This window comes from Perca fluviatilis, chromosome 2 (genome assembly GCF_010015445.1).
Source record: "Perca fluviatilis chromosome 2, GENO_Pfluv_1.0, whole genome shotgun sequence".
NCBI lineage: Eukaryota > Metazoa > Chordata > Actinopteri > Perciformes > Percidae > Perca > Perca fluviatilis.
Window position 1 is genome coordinate 3,606,279 of NC_053113.1, and position 7,942 is coordinate 3,614,220.

At 40.0% G+C, this 7,942-nt stretch overlaps 1 pseudogene; it reads right to left on the reverse strand.

The window, feature by feature from the left end:
* Nucleotides 1-306: 306 nt before the first annotated feature.
* On the reverse strand, nucleotides 307-7,341 carry LOC120571144 (annotated as a pseudogene).
* Nucleotides 7,342-7,942: the final 601 nt, after the last annotated feature.

The window sequence follows — 7,942 nt, forward strand, 5'->3', positions numbered from 1 at the left end:
TCTAGGCACCTAACCCTAACCATAACCAGTGCCTGCCAACAGTGCCTTCCAGGCAACGCTGCCTAGAAGGCAAGAGTCAACTGATAAATGAAATCATATGATCAAATGAACAAATTATCTCCCTCAAGATTAAACATAGATTTTATTAAAAGCATTTAGAAATATTAAACTATATGATTGTTTATAGAAACATTTGTTTTCCAAATTTTAAATATATTACAATACAAAGGACATAATAGTAACCAATAACAGTTTGTTACTATTTTTTTAGATGTTAGATATCATGAAGTGTTTTTAGTCCAACAATTCAAATCTCTTTAATCCCAGAGATGAAATCAGATGAATGTTTCTGTGTTTGAGTCTGAGATCTGCTTCACAGTGCAGAGTGTGTGTGATGGTGAACAGACTGAACTTTGATTTCAGCAGCTGATCTTCAGTCAGTGTTTCTGTCCACAGGAGAGACTCTCAGTCCTGTAGAGGACACAGAGACACTGAGGAACCAGCAGAGCAGACCATAAACCCAGGATAAAGAGGTTGAGTGAATGTGGTGTTGAAGGTGTGGAGGTGGATCAGTGAGTCAGAGGAGACTGTGTAGAAGGACAGAGTACCAGCAGGAATGTCCACATACACTGCTACTCTGTTAGAAGATGGAGGTGGTGGAGGAGGAGATGCGTGTCAATCTCTTACTGTGGCAGACAAAGTAACCATCATTATCAGACAGTCTTCACTGTTTTTGCTCTCCTGCTGATTCCTCTGTAACTCACTGTAATGTGTAGTCCTAGCCAGGATAACATACATGCTGTTCAGAAGATAAAGTTACTGCTGGTCAGCCTTCAATGTGGAGAGAAGAACAGAAAATAACAACACAGCTATCAGGGCATGAGGAGGAGGCAGGAGGAAACAGCTTGGCTCGGAAACAATGTTCACAACACGGCAGGGTGAACGCGCTGGTGTCTTTTAAGGTCACCACTCTGAGAAAATGTTTTACCACATAGATCACAGCTGTATGGCTTCTCTCCAGTGTGAATGCGTTGATGTGTTTTAAGGCCACCACTCAGAGAAAAAGTTTTCCCACATTGTTCACACCGGTATGGCTTCTCTCCAGTGTGAACACGCTGGTGATATTTAAGGCCAGCATTCTGAGAAAACATTTCCCCACATTGTTCACACCAGTACGGCTTCTCTCCAGTGTGAATGCGCTGGTGAGATTTAAGGGTACCACTCTGAGAAAAAGTTTTACCACATTGTTCACACCAGTACGGCTTCTCTCCAGTGTGAATGCGCTGGTGAGATTTAAGGCAAGTACTCCTAGAAAACGTTTTTCCACATTGTTCACACCAGTACGGCTTCTCTCCAGTGTGAACACGTCGGTGGGTTTTTAAGTTACTTAAATTTATGAATGCTGCCCCGCATTGTTCACAGCTGTACGGTTTATCTCCAGTGTGAACGCGTTTGTGGCTTTCTAGGTGACCACGATGAGAAAATGTTGTACCACAAAGATCACACCAGTACGGCTTCTCTCCAGTATGAACACGTTGGTGGATTTCTAGGCTGTCACTCCTAGAAAATGTTTTACCACATCGATCACAGCTGTAAGGCCTTTCTCCAGTGTGAATGTGTTGATGTATTATTAGAGTACTCTGTCGTTTGAAAGCTGCCCCACAGTGATCACAGCTGTAAGGCTTTTCTTCAGTGTGAATGACTTGATGTCTTTTTAGGTGAGTCTTTTGTGTGAAAGCCGCCCCACATTGATCACAGCTGTAAGGCTTTTCTCCAGTGTGAATGCGTTGATGTACTTTTAGTTGATGCTGTAGTATGAAAGCTGCCTCACATTGATCACAGCTGTAAGGCTTCTCTCCGTGTGAATGCGTTGATGTATTTTTATGGTACTCCGTTGTGTGAAAGCTGCCCCACACTGATCACAGCTGTAAGGCTTTTCTTCAGTGTGAATTTGTTGATGTCTTTTTAGGGCACTATTTTGTGTGAAAGCTGCCCCACATTGACCACAGCTGTAAGGCTTTTCTCCAGTGTGAATGCGTTTATGTACTTTTAGTTGATAATGGAGTATGAAAGCTGCCCTACATAGATCACAACTGTGTAGATTATGTCCAGTGTGAACTCTCTGATGAATCTTTAAATATCCAGATGTGGTGAAGGATTTGTCACAGTGTTGACAGTAGTGACGTTTGGGTCCCCCTCCTCCTCTCCGTTTCTATAGCAACAGACAAACGGAGAGAGACCGAGAGTTAGTGAACAACCTTCTTAAACCCTGGACTTGCTCTCTGGTTATTTTTCATCCTTTAAATCCCATTCAAACCTTTTGAAATACATACATTAATTTTATGTCAAAATAAAGGTAAAGTCCGTCTGGTTTCAGACATGTTACTATGGAAACCATCGGGCTCTTCTCAGTGTTTCCCACAGGTTGAGAATTTACTGGCGGTGGTGAGTGGCGCGGTGCGGGACGGCTAGGTTTAGTAATAATGGGTTCAGTTATAAACTAGTCAAATGAAGGTGAAAACAATGACTACACAACATTATCAGATCATTTAGAAAGAAAAAACTATTTACATAATAAACAAATTAGAATAAAAGATGACAGATGAAAATATTGCGACACTATGCGGCATCTGACACAATTTCAGGGTAGTTATTAGGGCTGCACGATATGAGGAAAATATGAGATATGACGTAACGTTGAATATCGCGATGATGATATAACTTCTGATAAATTAACAAATATTAAAATGTAGCCTACTCAGTTCTGCTGCTTTCAGTATTTTGCTAAAAAAACAAATTGGTTGTAACATTTTAAACAAACTAGTGCAGTGCCCGTTGAAAATGTGCCTGTTTGGAACAGGCGATTTCTTGGCCTGTGGTATTGCTGCTTGTAGAATTCATCAAAACCAAATTGTACCCCAAAATTACTTACAGAAATTACTACATCACTTAATATGCAACTCCACTGTATAGCCTACTACTGACTTACAGTGTAGGCTACTTCTACAGTTGCACCAGAGGAAGACATTACTACTATATTTACCTGACAGAAAAAGCTGCAGATTCAGAATGCAATCACAAAATATCACAATGACAATGTGGAGTAATTAGACATTAGCGTCATGGACTCATGGCAGTGTGCATCTGGCATCTGGCCCGTCATCATCCACCAGAACCGGACTCTGTGTGTGTGTGTGTGTACGCACAGAGAGAGAGAGAGAGAGAGAGAAAAAAAAAAAAAAAAAAAAAAAAAAAAAAAAAAAACGGTGTTGTCTTGTATTGGATCATTAAGGAATATAACATTTCAGCAGAGGTGTTCATTTCAATACAGGTTTAGTGGCTTGACGGTTAACGGTGAAGTAGGGGATTTGATTCACGGGGGTATTTTGGCGACTCAATTAAACCGACCCATGGTGAGTCTGATGAAAACTGATGTATCTGCCCGGTTCAACTCTGAAGGAATAATCTCTGAGATTACGTTACGTTCTGCCAGCTCGAAGCAATTTAATACACTAGCAGGAAAAGAGTCCCCCCCCGCTGTTTTAAAGCGTTCTGTATGTGGCGTTCTGCATGTGGCGTCTGTTGATGTGCAGGTTACCTTCAAAAGGTGAGAAGGATATTACCTGTCTAGGGGGGGTCTGGGGGCATGCTCCCCCGGAATTTTAAATATTCCATATTTTAAAGCATCAATCTGATGCATTTTGAGATGCATTTTTTGCCAACCAACCAAGTGTAATATTTCAATATGCACTCATTAAAGTTAATTTGACTGGCAAAACAGTTAAAGTCCTTCTGACATTACACAATATTTAAAGTCATCATTTTCAAAAACTAAAAAAGAAAAAAAAGAAGATCAATTTTTACTTCTTCCAACAATATGTTAAATAAAGAGTCAATGTGGATTTACATATTGCCATAATATAATCCTACAATGAATCATTGTGAAAACTAAATTTTACTACTTTGGCAAAGTCATCATCAAAAAAGCTAATTTATATATAGTTGTCATGTACATTTATTAAAAACGTTTCGTCTAGCTAGACGTCTAAACTCTGGGACAAGGCCATTATGTTTAAATACCTGCCATGCTGATTCCAAACAAGACAGCTTTGTCAAGGCAGTTTGGGCTTCAGATAGCTTTTAAACAGTGGTCATCGTTAATGACAAATCATGTTCCGCTATGAACGTGCACACACGTATTGTTTGTATCACGGTCGGTCAGTAAAGGAACAGTCGCAGTCTTAACGGTAGCGGTAGTTGCCGGGAACGTACTCTTATGACAGAGTGCACGGACCGAAGCTCTGTGACTAGCATCTAATGACAGCAAGCCCTGTCTTACCGTTGCCCCCCCCCCCCCAAACATTTTCTCATTGAATCTACACGATTCACATAGGTCACCTATTTTGGTTTCCAGGCGAATTTCTATGATGTGTGGAACAAATCTTCTGAATAAATTCATTTTATTGTTAAAGTCAAAGACAGTCAAAATAAATATTAATTGTGGTGTTCGTGAAAAGTCAATTATTGGTGTCAGTCTAGATCCATTTGCGATCCGTTCCATTCTGAATAAACAAACGGCGCAGTTTACACGCTTCGGCCTTGCTGCATTACCTGTATTTATTAAGATAATTCTAAACAGATTTCTGTAGTTCAAACAACTCAGAATTGTAGTTGAGAACATCAGTTATAAACGGCCCACGTATTAAAAATTGTTGGATTTAAATCGGGCTCGGGCTCATAATTACAGTTAACGTGTCGGGTAGGGTTGGGCTTGATTTTTTGGGCCCGATCTAAGCACTAGTGAGCAGCTGCTTCTTATGGAAGTATGATAAGGTGAAACACATTGGGCCTCATTCACCAACCTTTCTTACAAAGAATGTGTTCACCCCACACAAGATTTTACGAAGATAGGTAAAATCTATTTTAGATTTTGGATTTGTTGTTAGCTACAAAAAAAATCTACAAACACTCAAGAGCACTCTTACGCACATTTGAGTGATGACAGTTTGCTCCAAATAATTGGTTACTGCATTTTATTTAATTCTACAGTCGTTTACAATGATAATATTGTACTGTAATGTATTTCTAATCATCCGTTGAAAAAAAAAAATCATAGTATGCAAAGAAACACTAAGACTGCAATTTACATCAGCAATTAAACTGATAAAATCCTGTGTTATTTGGTGATTGATCGCGCTATTTATAGGGCCAAAATGCAGTGGTGGAATGTAACGAAGTAAAAATTATTTGTTACTGTACTTAAGTACATTTTTCACATATCTGTACCAATAGTGCATATTTTTACTTTGTTGCATTTTGCAGCATTATCTATACTTTCGACTCCACTACATTTCTACAACATTCTGTTACATCTTCTGATCAGTTTTTCACCCTGCCAAAACGTCTTCCTGACCGTCACACGTTTGTCTCAACACTGAAGTTTGGTTGCCATAGATACAGTATATATGGTGCCCCGCCGATCCTTCATCGGCTTCCAAGCCCGCTCTGGTGCTCCAGAGCCCAGCCGCAGCGATGCCGACCCTCGGTAATACAGCCTCCGGTAAAAGTGAGAATGTTTGTTTTTTATTATTCCCGATTTTAAATAATAGTTGCCATCTATTTCTCTCCACAGCGTCGTTTACTCCTCCGCCAGGCTGCGTAAGACGCGTTTATATCTTATTTATTTGGCTGGAGCTCTTCACATCTCCTCCCCATTTCCGCTGCTTGACACACTTTATTGGCTTACATGGTTAAAGAAAATAAAACAGTCTTAAAATACATCCACGAATAAAAACAACCGCATTCTAACAACATATTTCCGTTTTAAGCTGGTTAGGATAGGAACTGTTTTTTAAAAGCCAGGCCTTGTTTGTGGTAGTGGACATATTACCATTTAAAATGCAAATAAGATTAAGAGAATAACTCATTATGCAAGTACTTTTACTTTTAACACTTAAAGTACATTTGAAAACAGGTACTTTTTACTTTTACTTAAGTAGGGTTGTTATCGTGGTAGGCTACTTCTACTTTTACTAAAGTAAATATGTCTGGTTATTTGTACTTTTACTTAAGTACTGAGATTCAGTATTTCCTCCACCACTGCAATGTACAAGTCATCTGTGACTCCGACAACCATCTCCCGAACGCAGTCTCCCGCTTCCCAGGAGGTGCACAGTTAGTGTCATACCCTTATATGGGAATTTGCGGGGCGTTATCTTATGCTAATTAGGAACAACTGGCACGTGCTTTCATTTCATCATTACGAAGACGTGGGATTCACCAAATCCTAAGAACGCAGGTGCGGAAAATTCTGTTGTTTAAGAACATGTCATGAATCCAAGTAGACCATTCTTAGGAACTTTTTTTAAGAACATATTTAAGAGAAAACTTAGGAAGATATTGGTAAATGAGGCCCATTATTTATAAAAAGGAAACACGGACGCTGCAATGAAACAGCGAGAGAAAGCGAGGCAGATGATCACGGACTGCCTGAATGCGTAAGCAGTCTAAAAATATACATTTACTGACCACTGTTCTGAACTGAAACCATCACAATCATACCATTCAAGGATTAGGCTACTAATCAATTGCACAAATTAACAGTTGGAGCTAGGGCTGCACAATATATCGTAATGCTCCATTAACTTGAAACGGGTAAACCTCGTGGTGCATTCAAAGTTATTTTAAAATAATATAATAACTTTTCTCATCTGTTTTTGTCGTTTAACAGCAATTTACTGGTGAAATAAATTATTGCTAGGTTATTATTAAATTTTTAATAAATCAGTTTTTGCACTGTATTAATATTCATTAATAATGAGATTAGATTTCTGTAACTCTTGTCTGGAGAAACCGCTTTCCTTTGCTCACCTTCTTCATCCTCTTGCTCCCTCGCTCCTCTGAGTCTCCCCAGGCCTTACTGACAACTTTCCTCTTGCCTTGCTTCTTCTTCTCCTCCTTCTCCTTTTGTTTCTGCATGTACTCGGTGATAAGGTCGGGGCACTCCAGGTTTTCTTGCGGCTCCCATGTGTTATCCTCACTGGAAAGGTGAGTGCAGACAGAAGAAAATCTCCTCAGGCTTTGTTTTTAGGCAATACATTCTCACTCTAATTGCTAATTCGTATTATTCCTTTTTTCTATTGCCATTTCTTAAGGTTATTTGATGATCTGCAGCTTAGAGTCAAAATAACAATATATACAATGTACAGTGTATATGTATATATATATATATATATATATATATATATATATATGACCAAGAACAAGTATTAATATTATAGACTCATACTTACTCTGAGAACCCCTTCCATTTCAGCAGAAACTCTACTCTTCCCTTCACCACTCTGCGGTCCAAAACCTTCTCCACCACATACTCCTCCTCCTCCTCCTCCTCCTCCTTCACTGCTGCTGCAGGAGGTGCTGCAGGTTGCTCCTCCTCCTCCTTCACTGCTGCTGCAGGAGGTGCTGCAGGTTGCTCCTCCTCCTCTTTCACTGCTGCTGCAGGAGGTGCTGCAGGCTGTTCCTCCTCCTTGGCCTTCTTGCCCTTATTTCCTGCTCTGGTCGCCAGCTTGACGTCTGCTGAGGGCTCCTTTGGTACACCCAAGGGGGAAACATCCAGAGATAATGATACAAAGGTTAGAAGAACTAATAGGAGGTGGGAGTGAATTATATGGCGCTTTTCCATGACGTGGTACCTGCTCGACTCGCCTCGACTCTACTTGCCTTTTTGATTTTCCATTACAAAAAGAAAGTACCTGGTACCTGCTAACAGGTACTTTTTTTAGTACCACCTCAATCGAGGTTCCAAGCGAGCTGAGCCGATACCAAAAGGTGACGTGAAAGCGACAGAGGGGGGTGTCCTGAAAAAACCCGCTATTTTTAAATAGTTCAGCCAGCTGTGTTTTTTTTTGCTGCCTCCAGCTTAATTTAAAACTAAATGTGT